General features: G+C 38.3%; 1 long non-coding RNA gene across 2 annotated transcripts in view; it reads right to left on the reverse strand.

The window, feature by feature from the left end:
• Positions 1–52: 52 nt before the first annotated feature.
• The window catches only part of LOC112447728 (uncharacterized), a 55,091-nt gene continuing 35,270 nt past the window's right edge, over positions 53–19,873 (reverse strand). Inside the window, exons 3-4 of one of the 2 annotated variants that reach the window (XR_009495161.1) lie at positions 19,463–19,601; positions 53–17,806 (exon numbers count right to left, since the gene is read on the reverse strand). This is a non-coding gene — a long non-coding RNA (uncharacterized lncRNA). Of the gene's footprint in view, positions 19,602–19,873 lie in introns of both variants that reach the window. The other variant, XR_009495163.1, reaches the window with a different exon arrangement.

Here is a 19,873-nt window from a genome sequence, read left to right on the forward strand (position 1 = left end):
TCCCCCACGCTGACCCCCCCTTTACAGATAACTTATTCATTCTGTCTGGAAGCTTATAAGATTTTCCTCTTTATACTTAGGCAAATAGTAACAGAAAATGCTTAAAGACTGCTTACTATGCACCAGTAAATATTCAAAGCATCTCACATATATTAATACATTTTATCACTGCAGTAACACTTTGAAAGTATTACAGTTTACTATCCTTAGTTTACAGGTGAGAAAACAGAGACATTGAATAAGCTATCCAAGTTAAATAACCTGCACACAGTTGAGTCAAGAGAGCTGATGAATAGAAGAGAACACAGAAGACAAAACCACTGTAAATGCTGTTCTAAAGGCACTGTACTTCATCGAGTGCAGGAAATTTGAAAGAGAAATCTTATCAAAGATGATGGAGCTGCTGAGATTGTTAGTACCCTGGTGTGTGCTGCAGGGGAAGCTGATTGAAGGAAATTCTCTGAGCCCAGCACCTGGAGGCTGCCCTGGGTTAGATCACATCTCTGCTCTTTTAAAACATACTTAAGAGGGAACAAAATCTTGACCGTGGCTTACGTGAGTTGGGCCCCTGTACACTTTTCCACTATAAACACTTGTATTTTTGTTTGCTTTGTTTTGGTTACCCAGCCCTTGGAATACTCTCCTTAGCTTGGGGAATTCATGACCCTTCCAGATCTTGCCTCTCGGTTGAAGGCATACAGCTTTTCCAGCTCCACTTTTTATCAAGGTCAGAAACTACATCAAATGTGAATGACTGAAGAACTGGCAATGTTTAACCTGTGGGAGAGGAGACTTTGGTGGGGGTGGGTGGGTGAGTGAAGGAAACCATTGATAGAGACCTCTCCAAATATTTGGAGAGCCGGCAAATGAAAGAAGGCTGTGACTCAGGAGCAGAAATCAGGAGTGGAGGGGAGAAATCGGGGAGAAAAAGTGAGATAGCCAAGCGGTGGGGAAACAGCTCCAAACAAATTCTCCAAAACGATTACTTCTGTATAATTTTTTTTTAATTAACTTTCTTAAGGATATAGTTTCCATATAATAAAAATGCATCTATGCAACGTACATTTTTAAGAATTTTGACAAATGAATTCACCCATGTAACTAATCAAAATACCACACACCCCAAAAAAGTTCATTTTTGCTCCATTCAAATCACCCACTCCTGCCCCCTCCCCTAGCTTACCACTAATCTGATATTGGTTACTAAATCTAGAATTTCATATAATGTAATAATACATTTAATGTCTGGCTTCTTTCACTGGGCACAATGTTTTTGAGATTCATTGCTGTTGTAGCATGTATTTGTTCATTTCTATTTATCTCTTTATAGTAGTAGTCTATTGAGGAGCTATACCAAATTCATTCATCCATTCATTCGCTGATGGACATTTGGCTTGTTTCCAAATGTTTGTTATCTTGAAGCTGCCATAACCATTCATGTAAAAATGTTTGTGTGGACAACTATTTTCATTTCTCTTGGGTAAATACTCAAGTGAAATTGCTAGGTTACATGGTTCAGTTCAGTTCAGTTCAGTCGCTCAGTCATGTCCGACTCTTTGCAAACCCATGAATCACAGCACGCCAGGCCTCCCTGTCCATCACCAACTCCCGGAGTTCACCCAGACTCACGTCCATCAAGTCAGTGATGCCATCCAGCCATCTCATCCTCTGTCGTCCCCTTCTCCTCCTGCCCCCAATCCCTCCCAGCATCAGAGTCTTTTCCAATGAGTCAACTCTTCACATGAGGTGGCCAAAGGACTGGAGTTTCAGCTTTAGCATCATTCCTTCCAAAGAAATCCCAGGGCTGATCTCCTTCAGAATGGACTGGTTGGATCTCCTTGGAGTCCAAGGGACTCTCAAGAGTCTTCTCCAATACCACAGTTCAAAAGCATCAATTCTTCGGGGCTCAGCTTTCTTCATAGTCCAACTCTCACATCCATACATGACCACTGGAAAAACCATAGCATTGACTAGACGGACCTTTGTTGGCAAAGTAATGTCTCTGCTTTTCAATATGCTATCTAGGTTGGTCATAAGTGCATATTTAACTTTTCAAGAAACTGCCAAGCTTCTTGCTAAAATATTTTACATTCCTACCAACAATGCATTAGATTTCCAGTTGCTCCATATCCTTGCTGACATTTAGTGTTTTAAGTCTTTAAATTGGAGCCCTCTCATTGGCCTTTGGTGTATATCATCACAGCTTTAATTTGCACTTCCTGAATGACTAATGATTTTGGATGTTGAGCATTTTTTCATGTGTTTATTTGTTGCTCCCATAGCTTCTTTGGTGAAATGTCAGTTAAAATCTTTTCCCCATTTTTCACAAGTTGTTTAAGAGTTGCAACATCCTTTATATTGTCTGAATAGAACTCCTTTATCAGGATTTTGTTTTAGAAATATTTTATCAAAAACCATGGTTTGAATTTCTTGGCAGTCATTTTAAGAGAAGAAGTTTTTAATTTGATGAAGTTCAATTTAAGCTCTTTATTTTTTGGTTCATGCTTTTTGCATCCTATCTGAAAGAATTTTGTCTAACTAAAAGTCACAAAGATTTTCTTCTAGATGTCTTATTATTTTAGCTCTTACACTTTGATCTCATGTCTAATTCTTATGTGGGCTTCAGTTGTGTCCAACTCTTTGTGACCCTATGGAGTGTAGCCTACCAGGCTCCTCTGCCGGTGGGATTTTCCTGGCAAGGATACTGGAATGGATTACCATGCCCACCTCCAAAGGATCTTCCTGATCTAGGGGTTGAACCCATGTCTCCTGTATTGCAGGCAGATTGCTTACCATTGAGCCCCTGGGGAAACCCATCTGATTCTTACCCTAGCACCATTCAGTTCAGTTCAGTTCAGTTCAGTCGCTCAGTCGTGTCCGATTCTTTGCGACCCCATGCATCACAGCATGCCAGGCATCCCTGTCCATCACCAATTCCTAGAGTACACCCAAACTCATGTCCATCAAGTCGGTGATGCCACCCAGCCATCTCATCCTCTGTCATCCCCTTCTCCTCCTGCCCCAATCCCTCCCACCATCAGGGTCTTTTCCAGTGAGTAAACTCTTCGCCTGAGGTGGCCAAAGTATTGGAGTTTCAGCTTTAGCGTCAGTCCTCCCAATGAACACCCAGGACTGATCGCCTTCAGAATGGACTGGTTGGATCTCCTTGGAGTCCAAGGGACTCTCAAGAGTCTTCTCCAACACCACAGTTTAAAAGCATCAATTCTTCAGGGCTCAGCTTTCTTCATAGTCCAACTCTCACATCCATACATGACCACTGGAAAAACCATAGCCTTGACTAGACGAACCTTTGTTGGCAAAGTAATGTCTCTGCTTTTGTATATGCTATCTAGGTTGGTCATAACTTTCCTTCCAAGGAGTAAGCGTCTTTTAATTTCATGGCTGCAGTCACCATCTGCAGTGATTTTGGAGCCCAGAAAAATAAAGTCTGACACTGTTTCTACTGTTTCCCCATCTATTTCCCATGAAGTGATGGGATCAGATGCCATGATCTTCGTTTTCTGAATGTTGAGCTTTAAGCCAGCTTTTTCACTCTCCACTTTCACTTTCATCAAGAGGCTTTTTAGTTCCTCTTCACTTTCTGCCATAAGGGTGGTGTCATCTGCATATCTGAAGTCATTGATATTTCTCCCGGCAATCTTGATTCCAGCTTGTGCTTCTTCCAGTCCAGCGTTTCTCATGATGTACTCTGCATATAAGTTAAATAAGCAGGGTGACAATATACAGACTTGATGTACTCCTTTTCCTATTTGGAACCAGTCTGTTGTTCCATGTCCAGTCTAACTGTTGCTTCCTGACCTGCATACAGGTTTCTCAAGAGGCAGGTCAAGTAGTCTGGGATTCCCATCTCTCAGAATTTTCCACAGTTTATTGTGACCCACACAGTCAAAGGCTTTGGCATAGTTAATAAAGCAGAAAGAGATGCTTTTCTGGAACTCTCTTGCTTTTTCCATGATCCAATGGATGTTGGCAATTTGGTCTCTGGTTCCTCTGCCTTTTCTAAAACCAGCTTGAACATCAGGAAGTTCACGGTTCACATATTGTTGAAGCCTGGTTTGGAGAATTTTGAGCATTACTTTACTAGCATGTGAGATGAGTGCAATTGTGCGGTAGTTTGAGCATTCTTTAGCATTGCCTTTCTTTGGGGTTGGAATGAAAACTGACCTTTTCCAGTCCTGTGGCCACTGCTGAGTTTTCCAAATTTGCTGGCATACTGAGTGCAGCACTTTCACAGCATCATCTTTCAGGATTTGGAATAGCTCAACTGGAATTCCATCACCTCCACTAGCTTTGTTCGTAGTGATTCTTTCTAAGGCCCACTTGACTTCACATTCCAGGATGTCTGGTTCTAGGTGAGTGATCACACCATTGTGATTATCTTGGTTGTGTAGATCTTTTTTGTACCCTGGCAACATAATCTTGATTAATGTAACTTTATAGTAAATCTTGAAACAGGTAGTGTAACTCCCCAACTTTGTTCTTCATTTTCAAATTTGTTTTTCTCTTTTAATTTTTTTGCATTTCCATATAAAATTTATAATCAGCTTAATTTCTAAAAAAAGTTTTCTGGGGTTTTGCTCGACATTGAATCTACAAATAAATTTGAGGAAAATTGACATCTTAATACTGATAAATAATATTGAACATAGTATATCTAATTGTGAAGGTCTTCCTTAATTTTCTTGGCAGTCTTTTTAGTTTTCAGTTTTTAAGTCTCGAACATTTTTTTTTGTTTAAACTTTCCTTAAGCATATTATGTTTTTGATGCTGTTGTAAATGGTGTTTAAAAATTTCCATTTCTAATTGTTTGTTGCTGATATAGCAATTGATTATTGTATATTGACCTGGTCTCCTGTAATTTTCCTAAGCATACTTGCTAGATCTTTTAGTGTTTTTGGAGATATCTTAACCATGTCCACATAATGACCATGTTCTCTATGAGCAAATCTGTTTAACTGCTTTCTTTACAATCTTTCTTTACTTTTTCCTTTCCTGATTAACATTCCCCCTGTACAGTGTTGAATAGGAGTGGAAGGACTAGACATCTTTGCTTTTTATCCAGTCCTAAGGGAAAGGCATTCAACCTTTCACCACTAAGTGTTATGTCAGCCAATGAGCTGTGAGCTATATGGATCCCCTTTTCAAGCTGTAGAGGTTTCTACTTGTAGTTTGCTTAGAGTTCCATTTTGTTTTCTTTTATTATAATATAAAGAAAGAGTATTGGGTTTTGTCAAACGCTTTTCCTATATCTATTGAGATGAAAATGTGGTTTTAAACCAATCTTATCACTATGTCTCATTTAATCAAAAAAGGAGACAATAAGAGTCAATGAGGATGTGGAGAAGGTGGAACCCTCATGTACTGCTGAGGGGAATGTTTAACAGTATAGTCACTATGGAAAACAGTTTGTCAGTTCCTCAAAAAGCTGGACAGAGTTACCCGATGACCCTACAATTCTATTCTTGGTATCACTTCATGGGAAATAGATGGGGAAACAGTGGAAACAGTGTCAGACTTTATTTTTTGGGGCTCAAAATCACTGCAGATGTTGACTGCAGCCATGAAATTAAAAGATGCTTACTCCTTGGAAGCAAAGTTATGACCAACCTAGATAGCATATTCAAAAGCACAGACATTAGTTTGCCAACAAAGGTCCGTCTAGTCAAGGCTATAGTTTTTCCTGTGGTCATGTATGGATGTGAGAGTTGGACTGTGAAGAAGGCTGAGTGTCAAAGAATTGATGCTTTTGAACTGTGGTGTTGGAGAAGACTCTTGAGAGTCCCTTGGACTCCAAGGAGATCCAATCAGTCCATTCTGAAGGAGATCAGCCCTGGGATTTCTTTGGAAGGAATGATGCTAAAGCTGAAACTCCAGTTCTTTGGCCACCTCATGTGAAGAGTTGACTCATTGGAAAAGACTCTGATGCTGGGAGGGATTGAGGGTAGGAGGAGAAGGGGACGACAGAGGATGAGATGGTTGGATGGCATCACTGACTCGATGGACGTGAGTCTGAGTGAACTCCGGGAGTTGGTGATGGACAGGGAGGCCTGGTGTGCTGTGATTCATGGGGTCGCAAAGAGTCGGACACGACTGAGCGACTGAACTGAACTGATATACTCAAAATAAATGAAAACGTATGTCCACATGAAAAGTTGTGTAAGAATGATGATAGCAGTGTTAGTCAAAAAAGTGGACAACCCGTATGTCCATCAAACTGATAAATATATAAGCAAAATGTGGTACAGCTGACCCATTAGTTTGAAATCCATGGGTCCACTTACAAGCAGCTATTTTTCAGTAATAAATACTACAGTGCTACTTGGTTCGTGGTTGATTAAACTGTGATTCTGGAGAAACTGTAGGGCCAATTATATGCAGATTAATCTGTGCATTGTTCAAGGGCCCATTGTATATCCACACAATGGAAAAATATTTGGCTGTAAAACGGAATTAAGGACTGATACACGCTACAGCCTGGATGAGCCTTGAAAGCATTCTGCAAATTGAAAGAAGCAGTCACAAAATACCATGTATTATATAACTCCATTGGTATAAAATGCCCCAAATAGGCAAATACTTAGAGATAGCAGATTAGTGGTTTGCAGAGACAGGGGAGAAAGAATTGGGTAGTGAATACTAATGGATACATTAGTATGCATATTTAAGGTAATAAATAATCATGATGGTTACACAATCTTTGAATAGACTGAATTATTAAACACCATTGCACTGTATACTTTAAATGGGTGAATTTCATGGTATGTGAATTATATTTCAGTTCAAAAATAATAAAGCACAGCTACTTTACATTCCTGGATTAGAATGTAAGCATTCCTACTAAACATTGCTTGAATGTGACATATTATCATTTTTAGTTTGACATACTAAAATGTTGTTAAAACTTCTGTGTCTATTGTTATATAGTCATTTTTAGCAATGCCCTTGGTTTTAACCTCAGCATAATACTATTTTCATAAAAGCAACTGTATTATTTATTTTTTAAAGGTATAGTAAAATTTACCTGTGAAACCATTTGAACCTGGAGTTTCTTTGTGAGAGGTTTTTAACTACAATTCAATTTACTTTTTAGGTACAGATTGCCTATTTCTTCTTGAATGAGTTTGGCAGTTTGTATTTTTCTAAAATTTTCCCATTTTGCTTAAGTTGTGAAATTTATTGGCATGAAGTTGTTTATAATATTTCCTTATTTTCTATTGTCTGAGGATCTAGATGATATTCCTATTTGCATTCCATATATTGATAACTTATGTCTTTTATTTTGATTAATCAATTCTAGTAATTCTTTTAAAAGAAACAATCTTTTGTGCCATTGATTTCCTTTATTTCATTGACTTGTGCTCTTAGCTTTATCATTACTTGCGTTCTGCTTACTTTGGGTTTAATTACTTCTTTTTCTAGTTCCTCAAAATAGAAACTTAGATTATTGATTTGAGCATTTAAAATTATAAATTTCCCTCTACATTCTACTTTAGCTCTTTCCCATAAATTCAATATATTGTTTTAATTTTCATTCAGTTAAAAATATATTCTAATTTCCTTTGTGATTTCTTCGAGTAATTTAGTTTATTTTATTTTAGCCACTCCACGTGGTGTGTGAGATTTTGGTTCCCCAACCAGGGATCAACCTTGCCTCCTCTGCAGTGGGAGCATGGAGTTTTAACCACTGGACAATGAGGGAAGTCCTTTTTGAGTAATTTAGAAATGTATTGCTCAAGTACTAAATATCTGGGTGGGAGGATTTCCGGGAATTTTTTTCTCATTGATTTCTAATTTAATTTCATCGTGATTGAGAATACACACTGAATGTTTTCAATGCTTTTAAATTTGTTGAAACTTCTTTTAAGATCTAGATTACAGTTGATATTTGTGAATGTTCTACTGGCATTTGAAAAGAAGGGGTATTCTATTATTTTTTGATGGGGCGTTTAAATAGAATGTTACTGTTCAAGCTGTTAGTATTGTTAGTGCTCTCTACTTGTTCTATCAATTACTGGGGGAGGATTGTTGAACTCCCCAATTACAGGCATACATAGTTTTATTGCACTTTGCTTTATTGAGCTTCACAGATACCTGGTCTGTTACAGATTGAAGGTTTGTGGCAAACCTGTGTTGTTAGATGATGATTTGAATTTTTAATTTTTAAAATTAAGATATGTACATTTGTTTAGACATAATGTTATTGCACACTTAATCAACTCAGAATAGTATAAACATTACTTTTATACACACTGGGAAGCCAAAAAATTTATGTGACTCACTTTATTGTGGTGATCTAGAACCAAACCCACAGTATCTCTGTTCAGTTCAGTTCAGTTGCTCAGTTGTGACCGACTCTTTGTGACCCCATGAATCACAGCACGCCATGCCTCCCTGTCCATCACCAATTCCTAGAGTTCACCCAAACTCATGTCCATCAAGTCGGTGATGTCATCCAGCCATCTCATCCTCTGTCGTCCCCTTCTCCTCCAGCCCCCAATCCCTCCCAGCATCAGGGTCTTTTCCAATGAGTCGACTCTTCGCATGAGGTGGCCAAAGTATCAGTTCAGTTCAGTTCAGTCGCTCAGTCGTGTCTGACTCTTTGAGACCCCATGAATCACAGTACGCCAGGCCTCCCTGTCCATCACCAACTTCCCAAGTTCACTCAGACTCACGTGCATCGAGTCAGTGATGCCATCCAGCCTTCGCATCCTCTGTCGTCCCCTTCTCCTCCTGCCCCCAATCCCTCCCAGCATCAGGGTCTATTCCAATGAGTCAACTCTTCACATGAGGTGGCCAAAGGACTGGAGTTTCAGCTTTAGCATCATTCCTTCCAAAGAAATCCCAGGGCTGATCTCCTTCAGAATGGACTGATTGGATCTCCTTGGAGTCCAAGGGACTCTCAAGAGTCTTCTCCAACACCACAGTTCAAAAGCATCAATTCTTCGGCGCTCAGCCTTCTTCACAGTCCAACCCTCACATCCATACATGACCACAGGAAAAACTATAGCCTTGACTAGACGGACCTTTGTTGGCAAAGTAATGTCTCTGCTTTTGAATATGCTATCTAGGAGCATATGCTATCAATATGCTTCCAAGGAGTAAGCGTCTTTTAATTTCATGGCTGCAGTCACCATCTGCAGTGATTTTGGAGCCCAGAAAAATAAAGTCTGACACTGTTTCCACTGTTTCCCCATCTATTTGCCATGAAGTGATGGGACCAGATGCCATGATCTTCGTTTTCTGAATGTTGAGCTTTAAGCCAACTTTTTCACTCTCCACTTTCACTTTTATCAAGAGGCTTTTGAGTTCCTCTTCACTTTCTGCCATAAGGGTGGTGTCATCTGCATATCTGAGGTTATTGATATTTCTCCTGGCAATCTTGATTCCAGCTTGTGTTTCTTATAGCCCAGCGTTTCTCATGATGTACTCTGCATATAAGTTAAATAAGCAGGGTGACAATATACAGCCTTGACGTACTCCTTTTCCTATTTGCAAGCAGTCTGTTGTTCCATGTCCCATTCTAACTGTTGCTTCCTAACCTGCATACAGACTTCTCAAGAGGCAGATCAGGTGGTCTGGTATTCCCATCTCTTTCAGAATTTTCCACAGTTTATTGTGATCCACACAGTCAAAGGCTTTGGCATAGTCAATAAAGCAGAAATAGATGTTTTTCTGGAACTCTCTTGCTTTTTCTATGATCCAGCGGATGCTGGCAATTTGATCTCTGGTTCCTCTGCCTTTTCTGAAACCAGCTTGAACATCAGGAAGTTCACGGTTCACATATTGCTGAAGCCTGGTTTGGAGAATTTTGTGCATTACTTTACTAGCGTGTGCCTGTCTAATTAAAGATTTGTTTCTTTTTCCCTTCCATTTTGATCAATTTTTGCTTCATGTAATTTGAATCTGTTTTAAAGTACATGAATACTTAAAACTGTTATATCTTCCTAATGCATTGACCTGATTAAAACTGTGAAGTATTCTTTTTTTAACCCTTGTTCTGAATTCAAGTTTATTAGATATAAATATAGCCATTTCAACTACCTTTTGATTAATGCTTGCATGGTATATTGTTTTAATTACTATTTTTTACAATTATCTGTGTCTTTATATTTATTTATTTGTTTTGGTTTTGGATTTTTGGGTGCATGTGTTTATATTTAAAATGGGTTTATTATAGGTGGCACATGGTTGGGCTTTTTTTTCATTTTTAATGTAAAATGTAAGCAACATAAAATAACATGGTATTGTATGGCAAAATGTATATAACATAAAAATCTACCATTTTAACCATTTTTAGGTATACATTTCAGTAGCATTAACCATATTCATAATGTTGTGCAATCATCATCACTATTCATTTCCAGAATTTTAAAAACAAATTGAAACAGAAATTCTGTAGTACTTGGGCTTACCTGGTGGTCCAGTGGTTAAGAATCCACCTGCCAATGCAGGGGACACAGGTTCAATCCCTGGCTGGGGAAGATTCCACACGCCATGGGGCAATTAAGACAGTGCGCCACGCCTACCGAGCTCACCAGCTGCCAATTACTGAAGCCCTCTCACCTACAACAGAGCCCATGCTCTGCAACGAGAAGCCACCACAATGAGAAGCCTGAGCATCATAACAAAGAGTTGCCCTCACTCATCTCAACTAGAGAAAATCTGCAAAGCAACAAAGACCTAGCACAGCCAAAAATAGTTAATTAATTCAATGAAATAAATTCTGAAGTACCTATTAAACAGTAACTTCTCACTCCCAGCAACACTCAGCTCCTATTATACTTATTGTCTTTGTGAATTTCTCTCTTCTAAGTACTTCATAAAAGTAGAATATTTGTTTCTTTATGTCTGCTTCTTTCACTTAGCACAATGTTTTTATGACTCATCCATATTATAGCATGTATCACAATTTCATTATTTTTTATAGCTAAATAATATTCCACGGCATTTGTTGTTGTTGTTCAGTCGCCAACTCGTGTTTGACTCTTTGCAACCCCATGGACTGTAGCCTGTCAGGCTTCCCTGTTCCTCACCATCTCCTGGAGTTTGCCCAAGTTCATGTCCATTCAATCAGTGATGCCATGCAACCATCTCATCCTCTGTCACCTCCTTCTCCTCCTGCCCTCAATTTGTCCCAGCATCAAGGTCTTTTCCAATGAGTTGTCTATTTGCAACAGGTGGCCAAAGTATTGGAGTTTCAGCTTCGGCATCAGTCTTCCAATGAGTATTCAGGACTGGTTTCCTTTTAAGATTGACTGGTTTGATCTCCTTGCTATCTAAGGGACTCTCAAGAATCTTCTCCAACACTGCAGTTCAAAAGCATCAATTCTTCGGCGCTCAGTCTTCTTTATGGTCTGGCTCTCACATCCATACATGACTATTGGAAAGACCATAGCTTTTACTATATGGACTTTTGCTGGCAAAGTGATGTCTTTGCTTTTTAATAATTGCCATGGCATATATATACCATATTTTGTATATGTGGGTGGTCTTGTGGCATAGCTTGTGGGACCTTGGTTCCCTCACCAGGGATCAAATCTAGACCCCTGGCAGTGAGAGCAATGAGTCCTAACCATTGGACCATGAGGGAATTCCAATATATCACATTTTAAAATATCAGTTGGGTTTTGCATTTCTATTCTGTCCCACGATCTCTGATTTTTATTTGGAATGTTTGGACCATTTATCTTTAATGTAATTATTTAAATAGTTGAGTTTAATCTACCATTTTCCTATTGGTTTGCTATTTCTTTCATTGTTCTTTCTTCTTTTTTTCCCTCTTCTTTGGGATTCTGTTTTTCAATATAAATTTTATTTAAAATGTCATATAGTTTAACAGACAGTATTCATAGCTTTTTTATTTCCTATATTTCTGTTGTCTCATATATTTGTGGTGATTTATAATTTGTGAGTACATGTTTATAGTAGCTATTTTAGCGTATATATATCTGCTAATTCCATTAACTGTTATTTCAGAATTTGTTTCAACTTATTATTTTTTCACCTGGTTTCTGCTTTATTGACTATGCCAAAGCCTTTGACTGTGTGGATCACAATAAACTGTGGAAAATTCTGAAAGAGATGGGAATACCAGACCACCTGATCTGCCTCTTGAGAAATGTATGCAGGTCAGGAAGCAACAGTTAGAATGGGACATGGAACAACAGACTGCTTGCAAATAGGAAAAGGAGTACGTCAAGGCTGTATATTGTCACCCTGCTTATTTAACTTATATGCAGAGTACATCATGAGAAATGCTGGGCTAGAAGAAACACAAGCTGGAATCAAGATTGTCAGGAGAAATATCAATAACCTCAGATATGCAGATGACACCAGCCTTATGGCAGAAAGCAGAAAGCGAAGAGGAACTCAAAAGCCTCTTGATGAAAGTCAAAGTGGAGAGTGAAAAAGTTGGCTTAAAGCTCAACATTCAGAAAACGAAGATCATGGCATCTGGTCCCATCACTTCATGGGAAATAGATGGGAAAACAGTGGAAACAGTGTCAGACTTTATTTTTCTGGGCTCCAAAATCACTGCAGATGGTGACTGCAGCCATGAAATTAAAATACGCTTACTCCTTGGAAGGAACGTTATGACCAACCTAGATAGCATATTCAAAAGCAGAGACATTACTTTGCCAACAAAGGTTCGTCTAGTCAAGGCTATGGTTTTTCCTGTGGTCATGTATGGATGTGAGAGTTGGACTGTGAAGAAGGCTGAGTGTCAAAGAATTGATGCTTTTGAACTGTGGTGTTGGAGAAGACTCTTGAGAGCCCCTTGGACTGCAAGGAGATCCAACCAGTCCATTCTGAAGGAGATCAGCCCTGGGATTTCTTTGGAAGGAATGATGCTAAAGCTGAAACTCCAGTCCTTTGGCCACCTCATGCGAAGAGTTGATTCATTGGAAAAGATTCTGATGCTGGGAGGGATTGGGGGCAAGAGGAGAAGGGGACGACAGAGGATGCGAAGGCTGGATGGCATCACTGACTCGATGGACGTGAGTCTGGGTGAACTCCGGGAGTTGGTGATGGACAGGGAGGCCTGGCGTGCTGCAATTCATGGGGTCGCAAAGAGTCAGACACGACTGAGTGACTGATCTGATCTGATCTGATGTGTCACTATTTGTATTGTATGTCTGGTGGTATTTTTAATTAGATAAAGAAGATTATGAATTCTACATTATTTGGTGCTAGATTTTATTGTGAGTGCCAAGTCACTTCAGTTGTGTCCAACTCTTTGCAACCCTATGGACTGTAGCCCACCAAGCTCTTTTGTCCATGGGATTCTCCAGGCAAGAATACTGGAGTGGATTGCCATGTCCTCTTCTAAAGGATCTTCGCAATCCAGGGTTCAAAGTCTTGTCTCTTATGTCTCCTGCACTGGCAGATGGATTCTTGTAGTCCTTTAAATAATGTTATGCTTCTTCTAGTAGGCAGCAAGGTTACTTGGAGATTAGGTTTTATCAAGCTTTTTTAGAGAGCCTTCAGAATACCTTCAATACTAAAGCTAATTTAGCCTCACTTCTAAGGCAGAACTCTTCTTAGATCTCTATTAAATGGCTAAGTATTCAACCAGATTTCTCCAATCTGGATGGAGGGAATTCAAACATTTATGGTCATACGTGATTTCTGGGGATTGTTCACCTTAGAGCTTCTTAGTAATTATTCTTTCCTCCAATTTTCATGCCCAACAAAAAGGGTTTTCCCCTTATGCGCATGCAGATTGATATTTAGCAAGAACTCAAGGAGACTCCTATGCAAGTTTCTGTGCCTCTTCCTCTGCTTAGCTCTCTCTCTCTTTTGAACTCTGCTCTTAAGATTATAGCTGCCAGGCCACCCCAGACTGATCTGTTTCTTCGACTCAGCAAGATACTAGATTCCTTTTCCCTGTACTGTGCCTTTCTCAAGGCAGTAATCTGGGATAATCATAGGGATTCTTTCAGGAATCTGGTTCTACACTGCCAGATGTCTAATGTCTGAAAACTGTTATTTCATATATTTTGCCTGATTTTCAAATTGTTTATGGCGGGAAGGCAATTCCTGTTAGCAGTTAATTCTTTATAGGTGGAAATTCCCCTCTCAAAAATTTTAAAGCATTTAATCAACACAGGAGATAAGACTGAGGGAAAAACTTGAGAGGAAGCAATGTGAAAGTTGAGACTGAAACATCAGAAGGCAGTTTGTGAAACTTTTAGAAACTAAAATCAAAAAGGTAGCACCATTTTGAATACTACCCACCTCCATTCCCTGCTTCACCCACCAGTTACCAAGTCCTTTTCCCCTGCCTGCTGTAGAGTACTTCTGAGGCCTCTGTATGGCCTAAAGAATATTTTTTTAATGCCTTTGAATCAAAAAAAGTAATGCCTAAATGATATCTTGTTATTGACAAAGATTAGTGGGGTCTTCCAAGTCCATTAATCTTCATTTTTTTTCCCCTCTCTGGAGCACTTATGCTACTATGAACTTAGTGAAGATATTTTATAATTGCTTTAAAACTCAAGAATCCATAACTAAAAGCAATTAAAAACTGATCTGTACATCACGACAATAAAATAAATGAAGTTTTTGGCTCTCCACTTGCTGTATTGTATTGTTTTTTTTGGATCTCTGGTTCATTTGGACTTGACTTGTGAAAGATAGTATGCATTCAGCATTAATCCCCTTGTTGTACAAGAGCCATCATTCTTCTGTAAGTGTAAAACAGCAAAAAGGGATTTTTTTCCCCCTTGTCTTTGTGCTGAAGGGAGTGCTGTGGTTTTTGCTATGTTCACAAGCTGACAAAATGGACAGTACATTTTTCACATTGTTTCAGCCCATGTAAATTTTTCGAAATAAATGGTTCCTGCTTGCCAAGCCTCAGTGAATAACACTGACTTTTTCTCAGTCCACAAAGCTTACCACATGGATTACATGTATGCATTACTCACACAACACAATCACTGGCCCATATGCCAGATTGAAATATGATTTTACAGTTGCCTCTAGAGCACACATTTCCAGCTTTGGTTCCACACATAAGGAGACAGATTTGCAGTTTTTTTCTTACGGTTTTAAACACATTTGCCTCAAGCAGAAGTATGTGCTCCATAGGGTAGTTCTTTTCATTGTAGGAAACTTGCTTCGCTTCTTTTCAGACAATCTGTCACCTATTTAAAAACAAAGAGCAACACCACACTATTCACTTTGTTAAAACTTACAACAGGTCTCAAGGAAAATGTGCCTTGGAAATCCTTCACGGATTTGTTTTTGTAGAACAGCTGGAGGTGAGGCCCACTGTACTAATCACGTCCAGTTGCTGCTGGTCAAATTGCACATTCAGGAAATTCATAATTAGGTGGTTATATCCCCTGAGTTTCCCCTGAAGCACTCTTTATAACTCTCGATTTGTCTTCTTCCTTGTCATTCAAAACAACCAGAAAGAGAGACAGGGAAAGAGAGGGAGAGACAGGACAGGTAAAGGGAAATGAAATAAAATTCTAAGTTAGGCTTCCAAAATAAATTGTCTATGACTGCTGGCCCTCTCTTAAAAAGGAAAACAGCCAGAGCCTGTGTATATATTAATATGTGTATGTGTGTGTCCTTCTCGAAAACATTCAAAAAGGGTTAAAAATATTTTAAAAGGGTATTTGCCTTAAAAATTATGCTCTGAAGTGTTCATCTGCTCATGTTTTGATTTCAGAGTGTGGATTTAAGATTAACAGGTACTACCTAGACTTCAAGGATTAAATTTTAACATTTCATGTAAATTGTGTATGTTTCCTTGTTCTATCTGCTTCTCTATGCTCTTCCTAACCTTGGAATTCTTAGGTAATTAACACAATGCAAGAATTTGTAGCTCAAGTGTTTGTCAATCTTTTGTTGATTATTAACAAAACAGTTCTGTATCAGAAGATCTGCCTTCTAATATATACTTTGGAACACCAAGGTTTCTTAGGATCTTTACTTCTTTATTAGACAGTTTTAGGAAAGCAAGAAAGGAGAAAATACACTGTGAGCCAGACTGCAGTGAGGAATATGTATCACTAGTTTCCTAATAATCCCACAGGACTGTTAATTCATTGATCTAATACAAATAAGCAGAGGTTAAGTGCCACATGCTAATTAAGCAAATTAAAGCCAAATAGAATTCTTCAAAAAGTCAAATATAGAATTACCATATGATCCACCAAGTCACTTCTAGATACACCAAAATATTGAATACAGGTATAGAAATAAGTACTTGCATGTAAAATTTCATAGCAGCACTGTTTTCAATAGCTCAAAGGTAGAAACTATCCAAATGTTCAGTAATGGATGAATGGGTAAATAAAGTGTGATATAGCATACAATAGGATAGTTTCAGAGAAGGCAATGGCACCCCACTCCGGTACTCTTGCCTGGAAAGTCCCATGGACGGAGGAGCCTGGTGGGCTGCAGTCCATGGGGTCGCTAAGAGTCGGACACGACTGAGGCGACTTAGCAGCATCAGGATAGTTTCAGCCATAAGAAGGAATAAACTGATACATATGGATGAACCTGGAAAACATACTAAGTGAAGGAAAGCAGACACAAAAGTCACATCATTCCATTTATATGAAGTATCCAGAGTAGGTTAATCTATAGACACAGAAAGCAGGTTGGTGGTTGCCAGTGGCTGAGGAAAGGAGAGAATGAACAATAACTGCTTAATGGATACAGTGTTTTATTTTTTGGTGATGAAAATGTTTTGGAAATAAATGGAGGTGGTAGTTACACAACATGGGGAAGGTACTGGGTAATGCAAATGCCACTGAATTGTTCACTTGAAAATGATTAATTTTATATTGTGTGAATCTTACCTCAATAAAAGGTAAAGTTAAAAATAGAAAAATAATGCATGTTTTCTATAAAGGCCTAGTACTTCTTGGAGGCTACAGAAGTTGATATTTCTAACAGAGTTTTAGGTAGGATCACAATCCAGCAAAACAAAAGCTATCTGTGCTTCACTTTTTCCAAAAGCCAATTTAAAATGTTAATTCATTATTAAAAACAGACTTGTAAACATGGCAATAATCATTTTCACATGTTTTCCTCTAGAAACAAGGCCTTACATGAACTATAGGTGCATTCTGGGTTCTCCTTTCAAATTCTGCACCTCATCTTAATTTCACGTACATGTTAAACTAATATATTCCTGAGCCTTCATGCACAATAAATTTGACATTTCTCAGTTATTAAGTGGTAATTCTTCATATCATATAGAACCTCCTCCTTCCCCAGGAACTTTTCTTCCCCTCCTTAATTTCTCTAAATGTAAATTAGTAGCAGAGGAGGGAGTTCTAGTGCAGTCTTTTCTTACCTTAAGGACATTGAGAGCTTAGAAGCAGAAAGAAAAGGGCAGTGGCATTTCAGATTAAATCGCTTTTTTGAAAACACACAAGTTGTAGAAAAGAAAATACACAAAAGAATAAAAAGGGTAAATTAGGCATAAGAGATTGTCCTCAACCGAGGAAGTGTACATGTTCTTCCCGGCCCTCAGGTGCAGCTAGAGCAGTCCGAATCATCTCTCTCCTGCGAGAGCGTGAGAAGATAGGGTGCAGACAGCCTTCCCCTTGCTGCCTTTAAAGGCACTGACAGCTTGTCTGATGTCACATGTGCATCCTCAGGGGTAGAGACTTCCGGGCAGGCCACCATTCACAGAACTGTCACTGCTTGACATATTCCAGCAGCTGAAGCGGAGCTCTGATGAGCAGATCACTCAAGACCGAGCAGCCAGAGAGAAGAACAAGCTGACCATTCAGAACAGGCTATCTATGAATTACAATTGCTGGAGGGTAGAGAACATAACTTAAATTTGGACGGAAATAATAATAGAACTACGTAAGGAGGAACAAGGACTACCCAAATAGACTTCCTTGATTTAAAACAGTAACAAAAACATGATTTTTAAATATAAAACTGACTACTGAAGAAAATGGTTACTACTGAAATGCAACCAGTAGCCTGGAAATTGGATGCTAGAATATTACAAAGCTCAGAGGAAAAAAATGTAAATCATGAACACAGAGACTGAAGAGAGGTTCAAGGACACTGACATGAAAGTGCATCTGGAGTTCCAGAAAGAGAAGATGATGCACAGGAAGGAAAGGATATATTTAAATAAAACAAAATGAAGCATACAAACAAAAGATATTTCCCTGGATTGAAGAAAAGATACCAAGTTTCAGGGAAGAATGATGAGAAAAGATTATATCTATGTTTATGTCTACATCTATCTTTGCCATCATATATATAGATAGTTATAGATACATACACATATCTGTCTATATCTATTTATATATATTTTTTCTTTTAATGTGTGTATATATACATGACTAGATATATCCTGGTAAAAATTTTGAACTCCAAAGATAAAGAGAAAAATCTTATTCTTTCTGTGTAGAAACGTTTAAGTTGTTTATAAAGAAAAATTAGGCTGCCATGAAATCCTCTTTTGCAACACTAGGAAACTAGAAGACAATGGGATATATTTTCAACTTAAAAATATTTTTCATCTCTTAGGGTACAAGAAAAGTGTTTGCAGATACATAAGGATTCAGAGAAGTCACACATCTCATTACTCATCTGGTAAAAATACTAGAAAAAGACTTTTTAAAAAAAATAAACCAACAAACAAAACAGACTTGAAGAGGAGAGAAAGCCACAGTGAGCAACAAACTTGTGATATTTAATTAAAAATAGGTTGACCAAGATGGACTGAGTATGTGTAACTATTATAAATAAAGAGCTTAGAAATAGAGAAGTGTACTAAAAAGGAAAATTTAAAGAACTAAACCACCTCAGGAAAACTAAAGAATTGTGGTGAGGAGGGGCATGAGAAAGAAGGAAGCAGAAGTATTCCAAAGTCGTCATCTCTTGGGAGGATAGGAAGGAGGAAATTTCAACTGAAGTCTTTTTCAAGCTGAATATCATGGGTGGGGAGTGACAGTGGAAAAGTTGGGGAAAAGTTGGCATCTTCTTTTCATGAAATACTAGGGAAATATCTGTCTGATTTTATATGAGAGCTGGAGAAGGACAAGTAACAATTAATGAAATGTAAAAGGAGAGCAACGTCTTAAAGCAGGCATGGTGTCATTGTACCATGGAACATGTAATTTAAGTTTAAAATCTCTAAACAGAAAAAAGGGGGATATTACATAGTAATAAAAAGCATAACTTATAAAAAAAATAATCTTATTTTATACATGAAACAACGTAGAAGCTAAACAAATTTTTTAAATTATTATAAACACATTTAAATAAAATATTATAGGAAGGGACTTGAATATTAGATTTGACCAGTCCTGATAGCCAAATGGATATAGGTAGACAGATAGAAAAAGACATAGAGGAATTAACACAATCACAAAGCTTGTGATACTTGGGGTATGTGTATGTGCTTAGTCTTGTGCGACTGTTTGCCACCCCAAAATCTGTAGCTCACCAGACACCTCTGTCCATGGAACTTCCCAGGCAAAAATACTGGAGCAGGTTGTCATTTCCTATTCCAGGGGATCTTCCTGGCCCAGGGATCAAACCCATGTCTCTTGCATCTTCTGCATTGCCAAATGGATTCTTTACCACTGTGCCACATGGAAAGACCAGAAATAAAATTATACAATCACAAGACTTGTGATACAGTCATCCTCATTATTTGTAGATTAGGTATTTGTGAATTTGCCTTGCCAAAATGTATTTATAAGCCCTAAATCAATATTTTCAGAACTTTTCTCTCACTCACAGACACATTCAGAGTGTCAAATAAAGTGGTCAAATCAAATAAAGTGATCAAAATCAGAGGTCAAATAAAGTGAAACTGCCTTCTTAAATTTCAATTCTTTATTACAGACATGCC

This window comes from Bos taurus, chromosome 1, assembly GCF_002263795.3.
Source record: "Bos taurus isolate L1 Dominette 01449 registration number 42190680 breed Hereford chromosome 1, ARS-UCD2.0, whole genome shotgun sequence".
NCBI classification, from domain to species: Eukaryota; Metazoa; Chordata; class Mammalia; order Artiodactyla; family Bovidae; genus Bos; species Bos taurus.